Genomic DNA, 25,156 nt, shown 5'->3' on the forward strand with positions numbered 1-25,156 from the left:
TCTCTAAGAGATAGACTTAAACTTTAAAATGTGAATAACAAAAAATATAACACCGATTTCAAAGAAACTTCTTCCATTAGCACCAAAGGGACGACGGTGAGTAAGGTGGGCCTAAAATTGTCGCGCTATCGTGTACCGTTTTGGCTGTAGTTCAGGAACAAACAAACAAACAAATGAGAGTTTTAGTATGTAGATAACCTTATTTTGTAAAGGAAGATTTGAGCGATAGATGCCATTCGTGTGTACGCTCAAAGGAGGCGTGGTGTGACCTTGGCATCATTTAATTGCTTTCTTTCATGTTGCGGATGGAAGTGGCAGTGGGGGCTGATGTTTATTTTCAATTGTTTTTCACGTGGCAATTGAGCACTGGCTCTTCTTTTGCCCGTTCTCTCTCTCCGCTCGACGACGAAGGGGCTGAGAGATGGGAGGTGAAGAAGAGGTGGAGAAAGTGTGCCGCAGAGCCCCAGCTGTTGTGTTGCTTCAACGTCCTCCCCTGTTAGGACTGCAAACCGTCGCAATCCTCGACACCAGCAGACCCGTAATTGCTCCTTCTCCACGGCCCTGGTCCCTGCTTTCACCCTGCAGAGAGAAAAGACATTTAAAGATTACTGAAGCAAGTTTGTAATGAAGCGGTTTCCTCTTTGTAGTTCTTTCGCCCACAGCAGCAGACTGGGTACTAATTAAAGGATGAATTATTGGCATCCTATGGAGCACTGCAGGGGCATTTAAATGAGAGTACATTCGTATTTGCCTTTTAGCCGGCCACCAAGTAAGTTGAGAAACACGTGGTTTTTTTTAAACGGGCCCTTCGGCCCACCGAGTCCGTGCCGATTAGTGATCCCCGCACACTAACACTGCTCTGCACACACGAGGAACAATTTACAATTTTTTTCACCAAAATCAAAACCAAAGCCTACGAACCTGCACATCTTTGGAGTGTGCGAGGAAACCGGAGCGCCCAGAGAAAACGCGCGCGATCACGGGGAGAAGGTACAAACTCTGTACAGACAGCGCCCGTAGTCAGGATCAAACCTGGGTCTTCTTATCGTTTCTTATCAAAAATCAACTGTATTTATTCAATTGCATTAACCTATGGTCCGAAGAAGGGTCCCGACCCGAAACGTCACCCATCCTTTTCCTCTAGAGATGCTGCGCGACCAGCAGTTACTCCAGCACTTTGTGCCTATCTTTATTAACAATGTCACTTCCCTTACAACCCAATGGTACAAACATTGAACTCTCCAATTTTAGGCAACACCTCCCCTTTCCTTTGCCCTCTCCCACTCTGCCACTCTCATTTCTCCAACTACTCTCCTTTCCCCCTCATTTCACCCCTTCTCCATCCCCTTCCACCCATATCTCTCCCTCTTGCTTCACATTTCTCTCCTCTTCTCTCCTTACCTGACACACCTTTGTCTCCTGTTCATCTTTAGCCCTCTGTCACTTACTCTACTCATCTGCCATTCACCCCCACCCCCCCCTCACCAGTATCCACCTATCACTCGCCATGTTTTGTCCTGCCCCCCCCACCTGTTTTCCAGCTTTCTGCCCCCTACTACAATCAGTATGAAGGGTCCAGACCCGAAATGTTGCCTGACCATTCCCTCTAGCTGCCTGATCCATTGAGTTCCTCCAGCACTTTGTGTTTGCTCACCCCATCTCAACACGCTAGCACTTGACATGTCATAGAGGCATACAGCCATGAAACAGGCCCTTCAGCCCACCATGTCCATGCTGACCAACATTCCCCATTTGATGTGATTTACTAGAAACATGGCAGATAACATTTTCTGGCAAGTTTCACATTTTTGCTTACATTTATGTCCTTGTTTCAATTACATTTCAGTGTTGGAATTGTAGTGGAATTTATTGATTTTGAGTTTTAGTTTTAGTTTTAGAGATACAGCATGGAAACAAGCCATTCGGCCTACCAAGACCGCGTCGACCAGCGATTCCCGCTAACACTATCCTGCACACACGAGGGTCAGTTTACAATTTTACCGAAGCCAATTAACCTACAAGTCTGTACATCTTTGGAGTGTGGGAGGAAACCGAAGATTCCGGAGAAAACCACGCAGGTCACGGGGAGAACGTAAAACTCCGTACAGTTTACAGCATGGAAATAGGCCGTTCAGCCCATCGGGTCCACACCAGGGACAATTTACAGTGGGCTAATTAACCTACAAACCCACATGTCTTTGGGATGTGGGAGGAAAATGGAGCACCCGGAGGAAACCCACGCAGTCACAGGGAGAACGTGCAAACTCCACACAGACAACACCCGTAGTCAGGATCGAACCCGGGTCCCTGGCACTGTGAGGCAGCAGCTCTGTCACTGCGCCGCCCTGCTGACCTTGTTATTATGTCTGTATCTGTTACTAGAATAATTCTACAAATTACCTAGAAAATGATCCTTCAAATGTTCCATGGTCTTTGAGGTAGTTCTCCGCATGAATCAAATATTTGGATATTTATAATTTAGTTTCTCCACATTATTCATGCGCTTGAGTCAACTGTTAATTTGATTCCATGGCTTACTATGTCAATACAGCTACAACATTTGCCAAAGGAATAGATGAGCAATGTGTTTAATCTTGAAAACACAAAGCCTGAAATGACTTTCATGACCAGTGGCACAACTGGTAGAGCCGCTGCCTCACAGCGCTAGAGACCCGAGTTCGAGCCTGACCTCGGGTGCTGTCTGTTTGGAGTTTGCACGTTCTCCCTGTGACTGCGTGGGTTTCCTCTGGGTGATCCGATTTCCTCCCACATCCCAAAATCGTGTGGGTTTGCAGGTTACTTGGCCCACCGTAAATTGTCCCGAGTGTGTAAAGAGTGGTTGTGAAAGTGGGATAACATGGAAATAGTGTGAATGGGATGTCGCTGGTCGGTGTGGACTTGATGGACTGAATGGCCTATTCCATGCTGTATCTCTAAACTAAACTAAGACCAAACTTCACAGCTTGGGATGAACTGATTCTTTCTTTACTCTTTTACTTTTGTCAACATTACGTGCTCTTTGAGCTGATTTTAATCAAATATATTTTAACCTTGTAGCATAAGAGTATTTTGAAAGAAGAGATTTAAAATGGAATTTTGAAAGCCATGATTAATGCACACTGTTTACAATAAACAATTCTACAAACCGTTGTCTCACCTGATGAGGGGATGTTCAACGAGATCTGGGTGTCCTAGTGCATCAGTCACTGAAAGGAAGCATGCAGGTACAGCAGGCAGTGAAGAAAGCCAATGGAATGTTGGCCTTCGTAACAAGAGGAGTTGAGTATAGGAGCAAAGAGGTCCTTCTCCAGTTGTACCGGGCCCTGGTGAGACCGCACCTGGAGTACTGTGTGCAGTTTTGGTCTCCAAATTTGAGGAAGCATATTCTTGCTATTGAGGGCGTGCAGCGTAGGTTCACTAGGTTGATTCCCGGAATGGCGGGATTGTCGTATGCTGAAAGGCTGGAGCAATTAGGCTTGTATACACTGGAATTTAGAAGGATGAGGGGGGATCTTATTGAAACGTATAAGATAATTAGGGGATTGGACACATTAGAGGCAGGAAACATGTTCCCAATGTTGGGGGAGTCCAGAACAAGGGGCCACAGTTTAAGAATAAGGGGTAGGCCATTTAGAACAGAGATGAGGAAGAACCTTTTCAGTCAGAGAGTGGTGAAGGTGTGGAATTCTCTGCCTCAGAAGGCAGTGGAGGCCAGTTCGTTGGATGCTTTCAAGAGAGAGCTGGATAGAGCTCTTAAGGATAGCGGAGTGAGGGGGTATGGGGAGAAGGCAGGAACGGGGTACTGATTGAGAGTGATCAGCCATGATCGCATTGAATGGCGGTGCTGGCTCGAAGGGCTGAATGGCCTACTCCTGCACCTATTGTCTATTGTCTATTGTCATGTGAGTGGCATTGAATAATGAACAATAACTGCAGTTTTTGAACTATATGAAAGCTGAACATTCTATTAATACATTGCAAACAAAGAAACATCTTGAGCATTGGAAATAAGGTTTGGGTGAAGTTTAGTTTAGTTTAGTTTGGTTTAGTTTATTGTCACGTGTACCGAGTTACAGTGAAAAGCTTTTTGTTGTGTGCTATCCAATCAGCAGAAAGACTATACAGGGTTGCGATCGAGCAGTTTACAGTGTACATACAGATACAGGATAAAGGGAATAATGGTGAGTGCAAGATAAAGTCCAATAAAGTCCGATTAGTAGATAGTCCGAGGGGCTTCAATGAGGTAGATGGTAGCTCAGGACTGCTCTCTAGTTGTGGTAGAATGGTCCAGTTGCCTGATAACAGCTGGGAAGAAACTGTCCTTGAATCTGGAGATGTGCGTTTTCACAGTTCGGTACCTCTTGCCTGATGGGAGAGGGGAGAAGAAGGAGTGACCGTGGTGAGACTGGCCCTTGATTATGCTGCTGGCCTTGCTGAGGCAGCGTGAAGTGTAGATGGAGTCGATGGAAGGGAGGTTGGTTGATTGGTTGGTCTGGGCTGCGTCCACAACTCTCTGTAATTTCTTGCATTGCTTGGGTGAAGGTGTGGGTGTCCCATGTAGTTAGGCCAATCTGAGTGATGACCATCTGGGCTAAGTTGGGCAGCACAGTCTTGAACTAGTCCTGGCCATGGATCTGTCACTTAACCTCCATTGCGTGAGGCGAAATGTCCACTTCTGGCCTTGTTACATCCAACCCCTCCTTCATTCCGAAGACAGACACAAAATGCTGGAGTAACTCAGCGGGACGGGCAGCATCTCTGGAGAGAAGGAATGGGCGACGTTTCGGGTCGGGACCCTTCTTCAGACTAGTTAGGGAAAGGAGTCTTGACCCGAAACATCACCCATTCCTTTTCTCCAGAGATGCTGCATGTCCCACTGGGTTATTGAGCATTTTGGGTCTATCTTCAGTGTAAACCAGCATCTGCAGTTCCTTCCTGCACACTCCCCCATTCCTGTCTGTATGGCCTTATACAAACTCGGGCTATAGATTGGATCAGCCATGGTGTTAAGAATGGTGCGTTGGTTTGGGGAGGGGGGGGAGGTTGTGGGGGAGGAGGGGTTGGGGGTTAGGTGCTTTGGTGTGGGGGGGTAAGGTTGTGGGGGGGGGGTTGTTGTGTGGGCTCCTCCTGCTTCTAGTTGTTCTTTGCTGACTGGTGAGCAAGCAGACAACAGCGTGGCGACTGGAATAACTACCAACACTGGGACATTCAAAACACCAACCTGGCATGCCCAGACAGTGGCGATGACAATTTGGCAACGTGTCAAAGGAACACGGAACAGTACATCACATGAACAGGCCCTTCGGCCCACAATGTCTGTGCTGAACATGATGCCAAGACCTTCTCATACCTGCCTGCACATGGTCTATATCCCTCCATTCCCTGCATATCCATGTGCCTGTCCAAACGTTTCTTAAACACCACTATCGTATCTGCCTCCATCACCACCCCTGGCAGCGCATTCCAAGTGCTCACCACCTTCTGTTTAAAAACCACTGTCTCCTGTCTTCCAAGACCCAATGGGTCTTTGTGCCTGCATGTGATCATATCCCTCCTTTCTGCCTGAATATGATTCATATTTCCCCATTCTCTCCATATCCATGTACCTATACAGTAGCCTCTTAAACACCACATCATATCTGCCTCCACCACCACTCATTTGCAGATTTTATTTTAAATAGGCATTCAAACATTCAAATACCAACATACCTCCGATTTAAGTGACAACCTCCTTTTGAATTGAATTGAATTGAATATTTTATTAGCCAAATATGTACACATACAAGGAATTTGCCAGTGCTTAGCTCACAAGTAACAACACGACATACAGTAAACAATTAGGATCAAAACAATATAACAAACATGTGAAGAATGAAATAAAATACCAGAGTAAAAGGAGGCTACAGACCTTTGGCTGTTAAGTAGAGCTACTGCTCGTGGAAAAAAGCTGTTTTTATGTCTGGCTGTGGCTGCTTTGACAATCCGAAGTTGCCTTCCAGAGGGAAGTGCTGCAAAGAGTTTGTGGCCAGGGTGAGAGGGGTCAGAGATGATCTTGCCCGCTCGCTTCCTGGCCCTTGCAGTATACAGTTCGTCAATGGGGGGAAGGTTGCAGCCAACAACCTTCTCAGCTGATCGAACGATGCGCTGCAGCCTCCGGATGTCGTGTAACAATGCCCTCTCATTCGAGACGCTCCTGCATGTGACTCTTCTACGCCACTATCGTATCTGCCCCCACCACCACCTGCAGCTCAGCGGTTCCAAGCATCCACCACCCTCTGGGTAAAGAAACTTGCCCCGCACATCCCCCTGAAACTCTGCCCCTCTCACCTTGAAGCGATGCCCTCTGGTATTTGATTTCTGCATCCTGGGAAAAGGTTCTGACTGTTTACCCTATCACGCTGACCTAAAGCCGGCGGTTCCAAAGGTACTGAATGCGGCAGTGGAGCAATGAGGTGCTGAAGGAGCGGGCCAGTTGCTTGCTGTTCATATCCCGACGAATACAAGGTCAACATCTTTAGCCAGAGGGTGGTGAATCTGTGGGATCCTTTGCCACAGAGGGCTGCAGAGGCCGAGTTAATGGATATTTTTAAGGCAGAGATAGATAAATTTTTGATTAGTACGGGTGTCAGGGGTTATGGGGAGAAGGCAGGAGAATGGGGTTAGGAGGGAGAGGTAGATCAGCCATCAATGAATGGCGTAGACTTGATGGGCCAAATGGCCTAATTCTGCTCCTATCACTTATGGCCTTATGACCTTATTCACGTCTCTGAACCTGACACAAACACACTGGTCAGTGCTTTACTCAATTTTAGTTTTAGTTTAGAGATACAGCACGGAAACAGGCCCTTCGGCCCACCGAGTCCACGCCGACCCCGTACATTAACACTATCCCACACACACTAGGGACAATTTACACTTATACCAAGACAATTAACATACTAACCTGTATGTCTTTGGAGTGTGGGAGGAAGTCGAAGATCTCAGAGAAAACCCACGCAGGTCACGGGGAGAACGTACAAACTTCGTACAGGCAGCGCCCGTAGTCAGGATCGAACCCGGATCTCTAGCGCAGTAATGGCAGCAACTCTACCGCTGCTCCACCGTGCCGCCCTGAAAAATTAATATTCTTGAATATTAACTTTCTTTTCATTAATTATATTTTAGTTTTTAATTTTATTCTTTTTATTTCATTAGGTTTAAAGGTACAGCATGGAAACAGGCTCTTCAGCCCACCAGGTCTATGCTGACCATCGATCACTCATTCACACTCGTTCGATGTTATCCCACTTTCTCATCCTACAAACCGCTGCGTCTCCTGATGTCTTGTGTAATGGACAAGTTACTCCAGTATTTTGTGTCTAAAACTCAAACTTAGTTTTCTTTCTCTCTCCAGAGATGTTGCCTGAGCAGCATATTCTTCTGCAGGAAGGAACTGATTAGCACCGATGATAGACAAGAAATGCCGGAGTAACTCAAGGCAGGCAGCATCTCTGGAGTGAAGGAATGAGTGACATTTCGGGTCGAGACCAGACTGAGAGTCAGGGGAGAGGGAAACAAGAGATCTGGAAGTGTAAGGTGTGAAAACGAGAGATCAAAGGGGACGGAGATCACGGAAAATGGTACATTGTCACCTTCCCCTAGCGAACAATGATCTATTCTACATTTTCCTTGAGCTGCTTCCCCTTTGATCTCTCGTTTTCACACCTTATCCTTCCATATCTCTCGTTTTCCCTCTCCCCTGACTCTCAGTCTGAAGAAGGGTCTCCTATTCCTTCTCTCCAGAGATGCTGCGTGACCTGCTGAGTTACTCCAGCATTTTGTGTCTATCTTCAGCATATTCTTGTTTTTGATCTGTTTCTAAGTCATGTTGATAATTTCATTAGGGTTCCTCTGTTGACAAGCCAGTGTATCAATTCTAGCTGAGAATCCATCACCAGCATCAGAATGAATTTAAAAGGAACCATCTTGGCAACCAGCTCAACAATTTAACCTCTGTGATCATGTCAGTTTTGCTAACCTTTGAAATGTTATGAAAACAAACTACTCCCTCTGCAATGAGCTTTATTCACTCTATATATTATTAGCTGTTGAAGTGCCGCTCCTGTAACCTCATAACTTTTTATTTTAAAATCAATATAAATGTTGTCAGTTGCTGTCTTTCACATTAAAAAGATTGATGGTGGGACAATGAGGTAACCTTTCTGGGACTGACGCTCTGAGAATGTCACCATAATATTGAACATTTGGAAAGGGTCAGATTGGAAGGGGTTAATTCTTAATTATCGAGAGACTTCTTTCCGAATCGGGCGTTAAAAAATTTGATTCCTTGATTCCAATTGATTCCTTTCCAAGAGTGGATTTCAGTTGAGAGTCAGATCAGTGCCTACAGATTGAACCATTTATCAATCCAATTAAATGTTAAAGGGCACCTCAGGGAACGGTGTGGGACTTTAGGACGACACATTTGTTCTATTTAATCAGGCAATTTTGGCCTGCAAGCTAGGCTTCATCACTTATTCAAATTCAACATGAGGAAGATCGAAGACTTGATCTTCAGCACTCCAACTCTATTCCCTTGCCACTCGTTCATCCGCCAGCTATTCGCTTCGACTGGCCTTCGTAGGCATAATGTCAGCATTCTCCTCAACCCGAAGCCAAGCCTCTTCTTTTGAGTTTAGTTTGAGTTGAGTTTATTGTCACGTGTACCGAGGTACAGTGAAAAGCTTTTGTGGCTTGCTCACCAGTCAGCGGAAAGACAATACATGATTACAATCGAGCCGTCCACAATGTACACATACGTGTTGAGGGAATAAGGTTTAGCCAGCAAAGTTCGATCAAAGATAGTCCGAGGGTCCCGGATGAGGTAGATAGTAGTTCAGGACTGCTCTCTGGTTGTTGATAAGATGGTTCAGTTGCCTGATAACAGCTGGGAAGAAACTGTCGCTGAATCTGGAGGTGTGCGTTTTCAAACCTCTTTACCTTTTGCCTGATGGGACAGGAGGGAAGAGGAAGTGGCCAGGGTGTGACTCGTCCTTGATTATGCTGCTGGCCTTGCCAAGGTAGCGCGAGGTACAAATGGAGTCAACGGAAGGGAGGCAGATGCTGGAGTAACTCAGCGGGTCAGGCAGCATCTCGGGAGAGAAGGAAGGGGTGATGTTTCAGGTTGAAACCCTTCTTCAGACTGATATCAGGGGAGTGGGCGGGGCAAAGATAGAATGTAGTCGGAGACAGTAAGACTAGTGGGAGAACTGGGAAGGGGGAGGGGATAGAGAGGGAAAGCAAGGGCTATCTGAAGTTAGAGAAGTCAATGTTCATACCGCTGGGGTGTAAACTACCCAACTGTACTATTCTATGTTTTAAGTACTTAAGAACTGTGATTTTTTCAGACCATTGAGGTTGAAAAATTATACCAGCAATGGATTTTGCATTCTGCACAATTGTTGGTGTTATTTGGAGAAGTTTTTAAGCAGGACATAAAAATGAGAGAGAGAAGCCGATGGAAACTGAGAAGGGAAACATTGAAAAATAAGGAAAGTTCCACTTCCACTTCACCGGATTAAACACGTTTTCAAAAGCACATCAGAATGTTTTCAGAATTTTATAAATGAATTTCTGGCCGTAATATTAATCTAGCCCTGGGTAGGTTCTTGGTGGCCAGTCAAAGACTGTGGCTGGTCTAGCTTCAAGTGTCTGATTCTTGTGATAGTTAACTTTGGGCCATTTTCATCCTCAATATTGAACAGGGATAATCAAGTATCCTTCCATCATAGAACGTGATATCTAATTAAATGTGCTTCTGGTCTGTTCAAGATTGTTTAAAGAGACCAATATCCATTTCTAATTTTAGCAACTTTAATAATGTGTGAGATTCATATAATGTGATCTGCATAATTTAGATTGTCCATTCTTCAGTGCTGGAGAAAGGCAAAGATTACTATCCAGTTATTATGATGCCTCCAGCTTTTGATGTCGTGCGATAGGTATGCTGCCATCCCTTACTGTGCGTAACTCTCTCTGAAGCAAACCCTCATATCTAAGAGGGTTTATCCTCAGAGAGGCAGTGATCTCGAGTTGATGTAAAGGAGGCCACATCAGGAGCACCAAATGCAGTAGATGGGGTTAGAGAACATTTGTGAACATTTGACTCGCCTGGAAGGACTGACAGGGTCATAGAATCATAGAGTTACACAGCGTGGAAACAGGCCCTTCGACCCAACGCCCACACTGACTAACATGGCATATTATGGCAAGACTAACATGGTCCTTCTGCAGTTGTACAGAGCCCTAGTGAGACCGCACCTGGAGTACTGTCTGCAGTTTCGGTCTCCAAATTTGAGGAAGGATATTCTTGCTATTGAGGGCGTGCAGCGTAGGTTTACTAGGTTAATTCCCGGAATTAAAATAGTAATATCTGAGGGACTATCCTATGTTGAAAGACTGGAGCAGCTAGGCTTGTATACACTGGAATTTAGAAGGATGAGAGGGGATCTTATCGAAACATATAAGATTATTAAGGGGTTGGACACGTTAGGGGCAGGAAACATGTTCCCAATGTTGGGGGAGTCCAGAACCAGGGGCCACAGTTTAAGACTAAGGGGTAGGCCATTTAGAACGGAGATGAGGAAAAACTTTTTCAGTCAGAGAGTTGTAAATCTGTGGAATTCTCTGCCTCAGAAGGCACTGGAGGCCAATTATCTGAATGCATTCAAGAGAGAGCTTGATAGAGCTCTTAAGGATAGCGGAGTCAGGGGGTATGGGGAGAAGGCAGGAACGGGGTACTGATTGAGAATGATCAGCCATGATCACATTGAATGGTGGTGCTGACTCAAAGGGCCGAATGCCTCCTGCACCTATTATCTATTGTCTATTTCAAGAAGGCTCGTATACAAAAACAGGGATGTAATGTTGAGGCTCTATAAGGCGCTGGTCAGGCCACATTTGAAATATTGTGAGCAATTTTGGGCACCATATCTGAGGAAGGATGTGCTGGCTCTGGAGAGGGTCCAGAGGAGGTTTACAAGAAAGATCCCAGGAATGAGTGGGTTAACATATGATGAGCGTTTGTCGGCACTGGGCCTATACTCGCTGGAGTTTAGAAGGATGAGAGCCTCATTGAAACATACAGAATAGTGAAAGGCTTGGATAGTGTGGATGTGGAGAGGATGTTTCCACTAGTCGGAGAGTCTAAGTCTAGAGGTCATAGCCTCAGAATTAAAGGACGTTCTTTTAGGAAGGTGATGAGGAGAAATTTCTTTAGTCGAGGATGGTGAATCTGTGGATTTCTTTGTGACGGAAGGCTGTGGAGGTCGTCAATGGATATTTTTAAGGCAGAGATGGATAGATTCTTGATTAGAGGTTATGGGGAGAAGGCAGAAGAATGGGGTTAGGAGGGAGAATGGATCAGCCATGATTGAATGGCGGAGTAGACTTGATGGGCCGCATGGCCTAATTCTACTCCTATCACATGGCCTTATGGCTGATCTGCACTAGTGCCTCCTGCCTATATTTGGCCCATATCCCTCTACACCTGTCCTGACCACGTACCTGTCTAAATGTTTCTTAAATGTTGTGATAGTCCCAGCCTCAACTACCTCCCCCGGCAGCTCGTCCCATACACCCACCACCCTTTGTGTAAAAAAGTTACTCCCTGAGTTCCCATTGAAAAGTATATAAAATGATGAAAGGCATAGATGGGATAAACATTTTTCAGGATGGAAATGTCAAATACTCCAGAGCATCTCTCTGAGGTGAGTGGGGTAGAAGTTTCAAGAAGGTGCACAAGACCAGTTTTGACACAGTGCGCAGTGAGTGTCTGGAATAGAACATACTGCCACAGGTGGTGTTCAGTATTAGTTCAGTTTAGTTTATTGTTACATGTTCTGAGGTACAGTGAAAGGCTTTTGTTGCGTGCTATCAAGTCAGCAGAAAGGCAATACGTGATTGTAATTGAGCCATTCAGAGTGTACAGATACATGATAAAGGAATAACGTTTAGTGTAACGTTTAAAGCCAGTAAAGTCCGATCAAGGATAGTCTGAAGGTCACCGATGAGGTGGACAGTAGCCCAGGACTGCTGTCTAATTGTCCAAAGATAGGAATTCAAAAATCAAGACAAAGATGGGAAACAGATCTTAATATTATCATTGATGAACCAAGTTGGGAAAGACTGTGTTTAGATAGTATGAAAAATACTATTAATGTGAGATATAGTTTAGTACAATATAATTTTTTACATCAACTATATTTAACCCCGAAAAAATTAAACAATTTAAAACCAAACTCATCTGAAATTTGTTTTAGATGCAACCAAGACGTGGGTACTTTTTTACACTCTACATGGGCATGTCAGACGGTAACTCCTTTTTGGAAAGACCTAAAAAAAAATTTGGAACAATTGATGAATAAGATCATACCAATGGATTCAAGGTTGTTTTTATTGGGAGATACAAAAGGAATATACCAAAGCTAATTTTAGATAAACATCAGGAAAGATTTCTCAAAATAGCAATAGCAGTAGCAAAAAAATGTGTAGCGGTCACTTGGAAAGATCAAAATGAAATAAGATTTGAAAGATGGTATGCAGAAATGCGTAGTTGTATCCCATTAGAAAAAGCAACGTATAATCTGAGAAATGGATATGACTTCTTCTTGAAGGTGTGGAACCCATTCATTTTAAAGCTAGGATTAAGAATTGGAAATATTTAAATTCAGGATTGTTTTGATACCTTTAATAAGAATTTAATAAGAAATTACCCGGAAGTGTCTCCTTCTGGACTCCAGGTTTCTTTCTTTCTCTCTTTCTCTTTCTTTTTCTTTTTCCTTCTTTTTAACTGGGGAGTGGGGGGAAGGGGGGTGTGGGAGGGGAGATAATACAGAACAATACGTGTATAATCGAATTTATAATGTAGTTATTATTGCTTACTATGAAATGTAAAATGTATGAGTTCTGTTAAAACTTACATAAAATTTTAAAAATAAAAAAAAAGAAGGTGCACAAGACCAGTTTTCACACAGTGCGCAGTGAGTGTCTGGAATAGAACATACTGCCACAGGTGGTGTTCAGTATTAATTCAGTTTAGTTTATTGTTACATGTTCTGAGGTACAGTGAAAGGCTTTTGTTGCGTGCTATCAAGTCAGCAGAAAGGCAGTACGTGATTGTAATTGAGCCATTCAGAGTGTACAGATACATGATAAAGGAATAACGTTTAGTGTAACGTTTAAAGCCAGTAAAGTCCGATCAAGGATAGTCCGAAGGTCACCGATGAGGTGGACAGTAGCCCAGGACTGCTGTCTAATTGTGGTAGGATCGAGTGGTGCAGTGATGGAGGCAGATTCGACAATGAGGTGTAAGAGGCTTTTAGATGGGCTCATGGATATGCAGGGAATGGAGGGATATGCATCACATGCAGACAGAATAGAGGAAGATGATCATGTGCAGGCAGAGGAGATAAGTTTATCTTGGCATCATGTTTGGCAGAGACATTGTGGGCCGAAGAGCCTGTTTCTGTGCTGTACTGTTCTGTATTCCATGTTCAATGAATGGCAACAAAATGCATGTCAAACAAAATCTGACAGGGATAAACTGCCGTAAACTCCAGGGACATTAGTTACAGCTCAATGGTAATGACAAAAACAGTTTAAAGATGGGCGGCATGGTGGCGCAGCGGTAGAGTTGCTGCCTCACAGTGCCAGAGTCCCAGGTTCGATCCTGACTACAGGTGCTGTCTGTACGGAGACTGTACATTCTCCCCGTGACCTGCTGGGTTTTCTCCAGGTGCTCAGGTTTCCTGCTACACTCCAAAGACGTGCAGGTTTGTAGGTTAATTGGCTTGATATAATTATAAATTGTCGCTAGTGTGTCAGATAGTGTAGGTGTGCGGGGATCGCTGGTCAGTACGGACTCGGTGGGCCGAAGGGCCTGTTTCCACACTGTATCTCTAAAGTAAACTAAAAAGTAGGATTGCCAACTCTGTTTTCTTTGCTGCAAGATAAAGAAGAGAAAGTCTGTAGATGAAAGCAATGATTATAAGACTGGGAAAGGACCATCTTTGAAAAGCCAAAGATAGAGTTAATGAATAATGTGCAGAAAAATTACCCGAGTGGATGCATAGTTTAGTTTAGTTTATTGTCACATGTACCGAGGCACAGTGAAAAGCTTTTTTGTTGAGTGCTATCCAGTCAGTGAAAAGACTATACATGTTGCCCACAGTGTGCAGATACAGGATAAAGGGCATAAAGTTTAGTGCAAGATAAATTCCAATAAAGTCCGATTAAAGTTATTTGCAAACTATCAGCTAGTACATAATAAGAGAAAAATGGGAGAACTAATCTGCAGGCAAATTACAGAAAGATGCAAGAACTACAAATGAATACTAAAGGCTACCTCGATTATCCCAGCATGTACCAAAGAATGACAGAAATATACAACACAGGGATGGACATTCATGTTGAAGGAAGACACAAAATACTGGAGTAACTCAGCAGGAAAGGCAACGTCTCTGGAGAGAAGGAGTGGATAACGTTTCAGGACTCGAGAAAGTGACTGTCCCATAGAAACATAGACAATAGGTGTATTGTCGGCCCTTTGGGCATTCGGCCCTTTGGGCATTCGGCCCTTCGAGCCAGCACCACCATTCACTGTGATCCTGGCTGATCATCCACAATTAGTACCCCGTTCCTGCCTTCTCCCCATATCCCTTGATTCCGCTAGCCCTAGGAGCTCTATCTAGCTCTCTTTTGAATGCATCCAGTGAATCGGCCTCCGCTGCCTTCTGTGGCAGAGAATTCTACAGATTCACAACTCTCTGGGTGAAAAAAAAATCCTCATCTCAGTTCTAAATGGCCTACCCCTTATTCTTAAACAGTGGCCCCTGGTTCTGGACACCTCCAACATCAAGAACATATTTCCTGCATCTAGTGTGTCCAATCCCTTTATAATTTTGTACGTTTCTATAAGATCCCCTCTCATCCTTCTAAATTCCAGCGCATACAAGCCCGGGCGCTCCAGTCTTTCATCATATGACAGTCCCGCCATCCCGGGAATTAACCTGATGAACCTACGCTGCACTCCCTCAATAGCAAGAATGTCCTTCCTCAAATTAGGAGACCAAAACTGCACACAGTACTCTCCAGGTGTGGTCTCACCAGGGCCCTGTACAACTGCAGAAGGACCTCTTTGCTCCTATACACAAATCCTCTCATTATGAAGGTCAACGTGCCATTAGCTTGCCAATAGTTTTCTTCACTGCTGAGTTAGTCCCGCTGAGTTACTCCGGCATTTTGTGCCTGCCTTCGATTTAATCCAGCATCTGCAGTTCTTTCCTGGACATTCATGTTTACCAGATTGCCAGAGGCTCTTTGTGTGAACAGTCATGTGTACTTTCATGCTCCCACATTTTGTCCACAGCATCACTTTTGAGTTACTGTTCAAAACCTTTTAAACTTTTTTTACGGAATCACTTTCAAATTAAGTTTTTCAAATTATTTCTGCTTTACGAGCGGAATAAAATCTCTCCGTATCTTCCCTCCGGATTTTCTGCCGATGAAATAAATCAACGTCTTCTGGCAATTCACTTATTCACCAGAGAGAGGGAGATACCTTCACCTTCTCTATCAAAATCTCTCAGCAGCTTCAAGCCCTTTAATCTTTCCTGTACCAAGGGGACCTGCTGTAACTTTTCCAATCCTTTTTCATAATTAAAGTCCCCTTGTACCTTGCCAGTGAATCTCACCTTTCTTGAAGTGAGAGTTCACGGAACTCCAGTTTAGTTTAGAGATACAGCGCGGAAACAGGTCCTTCTGCCCACCGAGTCCGCACCGACCAGCAATGCCCGCACATTAACACTATCCTACACACACTAGGGACAATTTACATTTATACGTCTTTGGAGTGTGGGAGGAAACCGGAGCACCCGGAGAAAAGGTATGTGGTCACGGGGGGAACATACAAACTCCGTACGGACAGCACTGTAAGCGCTGTAAGGCAGCAACTCTACCGCTGCGCCACTGTGCCCCCCTTACTTCAAACATTCTCCTATGATCCATTTTAAAAAAATCAATTCCACAGTTCTAAAGCCAGGTAACCCATACATTATCCTCAATGCTTCATCCATTTGCCCTGCCACTTTGGGTTTGTAGGTTAATTGGCTTCTGTAAATTGCCCCTAGTGTGTAGGGAATGGGTGAGAAAGTAGTGTATCTTTAAACTAAACTAAAATGAACAAACAAGCCTGAATATGCTGGAATGGGCTATCTTTAGTGAATTGTTATAATCGTTAACTGCACTTTTGCTATTTAACTGAAATAACTACTGTATTTTGCAGTGATTAAATTCACTCTCTCTCCCCATCCTCTGCCAAAAACCACAATCTATAATATTGTGATAAACCTTTTGTTGCATGGTGTTGGAAATCTGCCATTAAAGTTGTCCTTGCTCCAATTCATTGATTAGCAGCCTTAAAGATTTCTTTAATTGAAGATCGATTAAAAAATGCTGCATGGAAACCGGTCTTCGGCCCACCAAGTCCACGCCGACCATCGATCACCCGTTCACACTAATTCTATGTTAACCCACTTTCTCATCCACTCTCTGCACACCGGGGGCAATTTACAGAGGGCCAATTAACCTATAAACCCGCACGTCTTTGGGATATGGGAGGAATCCAGAGCACCCAAGGAGGAATGTGCAAACTCCACACAGACATCACCCGAAGTCAGGATTGAACCTGGATCTCTGGTGCCCTGAGGCAGTGGCTCATACATTGACAGAAGGAAGACACAAAGTGCTGGAGTAACTCAGTGGGACAGGCAGCAACTCTGGAGAAAAAGGATGGGTGACGTTTCAGGTCGAGACCCTTCTTCAGACAGGTCTGAAGAATCCATTTCTTATGGGAAGGACCTATTCTTTTTCTCCAGAGATGATGCTGCCTGGCGCGCTGAGTTACTCCAGCATTTAGTGTCTATCTTCAGTATAAACCAGCACCTGCAGTTCTTTGCTTCTGCATTCAAACATTTACAGCTTTATCCCGACCCGTGAACAATGCCATTCGCACGAGTTACATTGAAATGCAACAATATTTGGACCAATAATCTCACCCATTAAATATTTTAAATGAACAATAATGCTACACTTTTTTTGTAACTATTCGCAACTAAAAGTGGTTGTAAATGTTTCGTGAGGATTTATTCTCAACCTAACAAGTTACCTGCAGCACTGTAGTTTAATGGGCATGAACGTGAAGGTTTAAATGAAACGCTTGTCTGGTGTGAGCTGACTACAGAGTAAACCCCAGCAATAAAGGCTGGCTGTTTTGGACAGATACTGGAACAGGATGCCAATTAAGGCAAATTAAGGGCTGTATGCCATACCCTTAACATGCCTCCTTACAATGTTCCATCCCCCTTCCATTTCATAATGAATTCAAGAAACACCTACAGAAGGAGAAAGGGCAGCGTTTTAAGCAAAAATAAAACTTTCCCCGTCTATTTTATCCGAGCGAAGGAGAAAATGTCATGGTTTTTTTAATGCTTAATGAGCCCATGAAGCCTAGAGTGAGCTGACGGTAACATTTCAGTTAATTGGATACAATATTATCTGCCTTCAAAGGTTCTCCAAGGAAATACAGGAGCATAAAGACATTCAGCATTGCTTTGGGATAGATCGCCTCCCTTCAACAGTCCAGGGCATTCTGTGTGGTATTTCAAAAGAAGTCAGTGAAGACAGGTACGTCAGAACTCATCCGTTTCATCCCGTGGAGACTGACATTTCGTTTGACGGCTAACAATGGAGCGATAGCAAGCTGTGGTCAACTCATAATCAGTTCAGACCATTCATTTATTCCATCTTAGCCTTTTAGCCGGGTATCGGCCCAAATCTTTTTATGTATTTTATGTATTTTTTTAAATTAGCCCAATGATTAAAAAGGTTAAAGTGGTAAACATCCTACAATTGTTGCTCCATTTCAATGGTTTCACACTTTAGATTCTGCACGGTAACAGAAACAGGCCCTTCAGCCCAGCTAGTCCATGCTGACCAGGTTGGCATACTGGGCCAGTACCACTTTACCCAGAGCCCTGTAAACCCTTCATACCCATTCATCTGGCCAGATGTTTTTTGATAAAACTCATTCTAATTGGGAGGAAATAAAGACATTGTGAGACTTATTTTCAATGCATTTTAGAGATCACATATTCTATTGAGACATAGATAGTGCAGACAGTCAGAACCTTTTTCCCAGGATGTAAATACGAGAAGGCATAGCTTTTGGGTGATTGAGAGAGGCAAAGTTTAAAGGAGATGTGCTGGGCAAGTATTTTTACACAGAGATTGAGATTCCTGGAACACACTGCTGGGGGTGGTGGTGGAGGTAGATATGATGATGGCTTTCAAGATACTTTTGGATAGGCACATGGATATGCAGGGAATGGAGGGATATGGATTACGTGCAGGCAGATAAGGGTTGGGCTTGGCATCATGTTCGGCACAAACTGTAGGCCTGTTGCTGTGCTGTACTGTTCTATATAATCAGTGGATAGAACAAGATAGCATTTGTAGGATAGTACAAGATGGTGGCACTGAGGTAAGAAAACCACATTGATCTGATTAAATAATGGAGCAAGCACAAGGGGCAGAATTACACCTCCTGCTTCTGTTTCTTATGCTCTTAAGCCCATGAGTAATTTCACACTCACTCAATCATTGGTTCAGAATAAATTAACATTCTTCTTACTGACATTATTGTAAATGCACATTATCCACTGATGCTGACAAATAAATTAAAAAATATAAAATCATAGAATCCGTCGAATTCAGCTAGTTTTGAATTATTTTGATATACTTGTACATGAGGAAAATACAGAGCAATGTACACACAACATCCATGTACATTAATTCCCATTCTTCATTTGAAAATTTGCCAGTTCAATTTTACTCTCAAAGGGAAAGAATTATTTGCAAATATTTTACTTAATCAAATTTATAGCGTTCAAGGAAATATGAGTTATTCTGACTACAAATTTGTATTCAGAGCACTAAATTGTGCAGAATCCGGTATATTAAGAAGCTGGGGAAAAAACCACAGAGACGCGCTAGCTGTTAAAAAAGAAAACTGCGTGATTGATATATGTTTCTGTGGTGACATGGTGACAAAAACACCATTGTTTCTCATCCCACATCCATCTTGCCCATTTATATCCACATCACTGCTCTCAATAAGCCTTCCACAATATGGCCTTAGGTAAAATCTTGAACTATTTCCAGTGAAGAATATATTACCATGCTGTGTGTGTGTGTGTGTGTGTGTGTATAATTTTATCAGCTTATAAATACAGATTATTGCAGTTCGGTCTTTCTTCTTGGATGAAGTTGACGGTGTTGAGTTTGACAAAATCATTTGGTCTGTGAATTATCAGTCTGCTTTGATGTCCTTTAGATGCTTTGCCCAATGGAGGGTATTGATCCATGCACTGTACTGCTGTTAAGTCTCATTGGAGAGGGCAGTGACACTAAATATAAGATGGAACAAAACTGTGAAAAATATGCAATTAATTGAGTGGAGGAGGCGATGGGTTTGTGCCAGTTATTGATTTTCACACTTTATTTTTCGTTTGATTGATGAGAAGGGCGTTTCATGTCTGCTGCAGCATTCCTGTTGTTTGTGACCTTACTTGTAATCACTAGACTAAACGAGGAAAATTAGAAGAAATGACATCGAGTCACACATGTTTGATTTCTCCGGATGAGTGTGCTTGTTCACTGTGCTTTGAGTACGGGTGCTGTTCATTCCAGCTCAGTCAGAACTGAAGCTTAAATGTGTGAAGTCAATCAGACAGCATGTTCATCTCGTTGTATAATATTGAAAACTTGTACAACTCAACCAACAGATCTGTCAACAACTGAGAAAGTGACGTCAAAGGACTGAAACTAGCTAACACATCGTCTTTGTACAAGATTTAGGAAACAAACACACTGCAGACCAAATTTTCCACTTGCTCGTGTTTATTCAGTCTACAGCCTCAGCAAATGGATTTGACTCGGTCTTTTCGCTCTGTCAATTATCAGTCACCCAACATTACATGGATTCAAAAAAGGTTCAAAGTTCTGGAGTAACTCAATGTTTCGTTTATTTTAGCTTAGAGTTATAATGTGGAAACCAGGCCCTTCGGCCCACCGAGTCCAGGCCAACCACGATCACCCGCACACTCAGTTCTATCCTAGACACTAGGGACAATTTTGACAGAGGCCTGTTAATCCACAAACCTGCACGTCTTTGGAGTGTGAGAGAAAACTGGAGCACCTGGAGAAAACCCACGTAGTCACAGGGAAAACATGCAAACTACATACAGACAGCACCCGTAGTCAGGATCAAACCTGGGTGTCTGGCGCTGTAAGGCAGCAACTCTACGGCTGTGCCACCATGCCACCCAGTCAGGGTCAGGCAGCATCTCTGGAGAACGTGGATTGGTGCCTGGCAAGTGATGGGTGGATACAGGTGAGGGGGGTGAACATGGATTCAGATCTTATGCCAATCAGCTAAAATATGCTGACTCAAGAAACTGCAGATGCTGAAATCTTGAGTAAAACACTAAGTGCTGGAGTAAATCAGCGGGTCAGGCAGCATCTGTGGAGGGAATGGATTGGCAACGTTTTGGGTCGGGACCCTTCTTCAGATACTTGCCAACCCAAAACGATCAAAAGTGGCAATTGGTGCTTCAGAGTACCATAGTTGACGCTTTGCTGCAAATTTTGCCAGTTCCGTAGAACTACCCAGGGTGGACGACGAGGACGGAAAGCAGCTCCCACCCCAGTTGCTGTCTGAGTTCCTCCAGCACTTTGAGTTTTAGCTAAAATAGGTTTTTTCCCCACAATTGTACATGGCCATATGCAAATATTTTACCGAAAACTGCTTTGTGTGGAATAATTGCAGCCCGTCAGTTAGAGTTAGCCAATTACTATTTGCCTCAGAGGATTGCGTTTTGAACTAATAAGGTGTGAAGATGGTGTGCTGACAACATAATTGGGGCTCTCCACTGTCACTGAGTGTTATTTGTGTTCTATGAAAAAGATAGTCATTTTCCCGGTAGCCATTAACAGCTGCCCCATTTCAATCAGCAATCTAGTTTAGAGATGTTATAGTAGAAATATTGAAAGCTGGCTTTCTTTCGTTAATGCATCAATGGTTCAATTAGTGTTTGCACTGTGTGTTATAACAACTCCTTTACGACACCCTGGTACAGACATATTTAGCAGCGGGTAGAGTTGCTGCCTCACAATGCAGAGACCTGGGCTCCATCCTGACTTTGGAGAGGGAGAGGAGGAGAAGGGGAGAGGGAGGGAGGGGGAGAGGGAGATGGGAGGGGGATGGGGGGGATGAGAGGGGATGAGAGGGGCAGAGAGAGGGAGGGAGAGGGGGGGAGAAAGGGGGAGAGAGGGGGGAGAAAGAAGGGGAGAGAGAGGGGGAGGGAGGGAGGGAGGGAGGGAGAGGGAAGGAGGAAGAGGGAGAGGGTGAGGGAGAGGGAGGGAGATGGGAGGGGGATGACAATAGACAATAGGTGCAGAAGTAGGCCATTCGGCCCTTTGAGCCAGTACCGCCATTCAATGTGATCATGGCTGATCATTCTCAATCAGTACCCCGTTCCTGCCTTCTCCCTATACCCCCTGGAATGGGGCGGAGAGAGGGGGGAAAAAGGGGCAGAAAGAGGGGGAGAGAGAGGGGGGGGAGATGAGGAGGGGAGGAGAGATGGGGGAGGGAGGTGGGAGAGAGGGAAGGGAGGAGGACGGAGGAGGAGGGAGGAGGAGGAGGAGGAGGAGGAGGGGAGGGAGAGAGAGAGAGAGAGAGAGAGAGAGAGAGAGAGCATGCCAAGTAACACAATGTGCTGTAGGTAGAAATGGATTTTGCACCATTTCACATTGAGAAGCCCGATTATGACATGACATATAAAAGGTCATGTTTATATTTGTTGCCAGGTCCTGAATCACAAAGAAACATTTTGGGTTTCAGCAAGCAGTTGCTTTAATTGTTAGCACTGAATGAAGGAAGTCAAGACCCAAGAACACCAGCGGCAGAAGTATGCGCAAAGAAAATTTAAATTAGAGTTTAAATATTCATTCGCGATCACATAATTGTATATCCCGCTGTGGTATGCAACAACATTAGTACCAATGCTGAAAGCTATAATAAAATAAAATCCTGCTCACCACCTCTAATTGTTCTTATTTTAGTGTTTCGCGTTAGTAAGTTTGCGAGCTGCATTTCACCGTCGCTTTCACGTTGTGACCCCTGTGGTTCATGTTAAACTCAATATGCTAATATGATATTGACATATTTCTCTTGGCTGGGTTATAATGTTCCACGACATTAGCCCAGGAAAGGAAAACTACTCTTTTGCTGCTTGGTCCTGTTTAGCAATGGGTGTTGTTATATAATTCTTTCATAGAGAGTTTCTGAAGTTAATGAAAATTCTCAATAAACCTCCAAAGGTAACCTTCAATCTGAAACGCTACGCTTGCAAAGTATGCGGGTTTCTAGGTTTATTGTTCATCGTCAGTGCATGCTTTTAAACTTCTTTCTTTTTGTTGTTTTCATTCTCTCTGACCTGCGTGAGTGCTGCTTCACACTCCAACACCAAGGCCATTGCAAGAAAAGTGTTTTCTCTGAAGAGTCCAGCATTTCTTACTGCAAACTGATCTTCAGCCACTCTTCTGAATGATCTTCATAAGGCCATTCGACCCATCAAGTCTACTCCTCCATTTAAACATGGCTGATCTATCTCACCTCCTAACCCCATTCCTCCTGCCTTCTCCCCATAACCTCTGACACTCATACTAATCAAGAATTTAACTATCTCTGCCTTAAAAATATCCACTGACTTTGCCTCACAGCCTTCTGTGGCAAAGACTGTGAAAGTCTTGCATTGTTCTTTGCTCATGTGCTTTAGACTTTAGAGATACAGTGCAGAAACCCTTCAGCCCACTGAGTCCATGCCGACCAGCGATCACCCTGTACACTAGCATTATCCGACTAACTAGAGACAATTTACAAATTTTATTGAAGCCAATTAACCTACAAACCTGTATGTCTTTGGAGTGAGGGAGAAACTGGAGCGCCTGGAGAAAACCCACGCAGTCACAGGGAGAACGTACAAACTCCGTAAAGGTTGTGCCCGTAGTCAGAATCGAACCTGAGTCTCTGGCGCTGTAAGGCAGCAACTCTACCGCTGCGTCACCGTGTCACCTTGCTATCAAACGTTCAGGCCTAACAGCCTAGCTATATCTCTCAAATTGACAAATTCATCTGCAAAACCAAGCACTGAAACAAGTCATAAGATCATAAGATATAGTAGCAGAATTAGGCCATTCAGCCCATCAAGCCTACTCCGTCATTTGATCATGGCTGATCGATTTTATAGCTCGCAACCCCATTCTCCTGCCTTCTCCCCACAACCCCTGACACCCGTACTAATCAAGAAACTGTCAATCTCCGCTTTAAAAATACCCAAAGACTTGGCCTCCACAGTCTGTGGCAAAGAATTCCACAGATTCATCACCCTCTGGTTAAAGTCCCCCTCAACAAGGAGAAACAATTCAGAGGTGGAAACAAGGAGCTGCAGATGCTGGGTTTACTAAAGACACAGAGTGGTGGAGTAGCTCAGTGGGTCAGACAGCAGCTCTGAAGAACATGGATAGTTGGCATTTTGGGTCTGAAGGATCCTGACCCAAAATATCACCTGAAGATAGACACTAAAAGCTGGAGTAACTCAGAGGGTCAGACAGCATCTCTGGAGAAAAGGAATAGGTGACATTTCAGGTCTTCAGACTGAAGAAGGCTCTCAACCAAAAATGTCACCTATTCCTTTTCTCCAGAGATGCTGTCTGACCCGCTGTGTTACTCCAGCGTTTTGTGTCTATTTTCGGTTTAAAGCAGAATCTGCAGTTCCTTCCTACGCAAAATATCACCTATCCATGTTCTCCAGAGATGCTACCTGGCCCACTGAGTTACTCCAGCACTTTGTGCCTTCTACTGTCACAAGTGATTTCAACATAGAATCTACACATGAACAGTCCTCACATGAGCTCGGTTTAATTCCAAATCTCTTCATTATGCTGTAAAACCTTTAATGTTTTTTGTGCATTTATTTAGAAACATTTGAACAGGTTCTGCTTCAAAGATAGAATTTGACAGCATTCCATGTTTTAATCTTCCTCTATGACAGAAGAGGTGAATTCACTCTTCCCATTGGTCGGGATGTCGAGAAACTCGGTTCACACCATCAAATGATGGAATAGTTTGAATCATAAAACTTCTCACTGTGGTGCTGAAAAACTGTACAATATCTGAGCCACAATACTTACTGTAGGTTGTGATGCAGGTGCCTATCGGTAAGGTGTAAGATTGCTTGAGTATCTTCTATCCAGAAAAAAAAATAGCAAGATAAATCCATCCTTGCAAATTACCAACTCATCTGTCTACTGCCTGCGATCAGCAGAGAGCCTGTGATCAATATCACCATCTCCTCACCAATAAGCTGTTTGCTGACGAGCTGTTTCCAGTTTCACTTCTCTATTGATTTGTTGTAAGACCATTATGGGGTTAGGAGGGAGAGATAGATCAGCCATGATTGAATGGCGGAGTAGACTTGATGGGCTGAATGGCGAACTACCTTATGGCTGACCGGCGCCTGCCTTTATACCGGCGCCTGCCTTGAAATAGGCAGAAATCAGTTATTGAAAATGACCGCCGGTAAGTCCTGGCCCATAGCACTGCTTCCAAATTCAAACCGCAACCAATGACAGGGGACTGCATCCGAGCAAGGCACCCTATGGAAACAAAGCGCTATCAGCTGCAGACTGGCGCGTAAAGCACTACACATAATGCTACAGACTTGCCGCGCAAATCAATACACACAGCGGTACAGACGGTGTGTAAAGGTAATACTCATGGCGCTGCCGCTTTGGCGCGCAAAGTTTTAAACAGATCGCTGTCTGCTTAACGCATGGGGATTTAAACAAAGAGTTGGTGGCTGCAGCACTATGGGCTTTAAACATACTGCTGTGGGCTTTAAACATAGCGCTATGGGCTTTAAACAGCACTATGGACTTTAAGGAAGGACTGTCCGGGCAAAATTATCGTATAACACTGCACTTCCTTCCACGGTTTGAA

Source organism: Rhinoraja longicauda, chromosome 6, assembly GCF_053455715.1.
Source record: "Rhinoraja longicauda isolate Sanriku21f chromosome 6, sRhiLon1.1, whole genome shotgun sequence".
Lineage (NCBI taxonomy): Eukaryota > Metazoa > Chordata > Chondrichthyes > Rajiformes > Arhynchobatidae > Rhinoraja > Rhinoraja longicauda.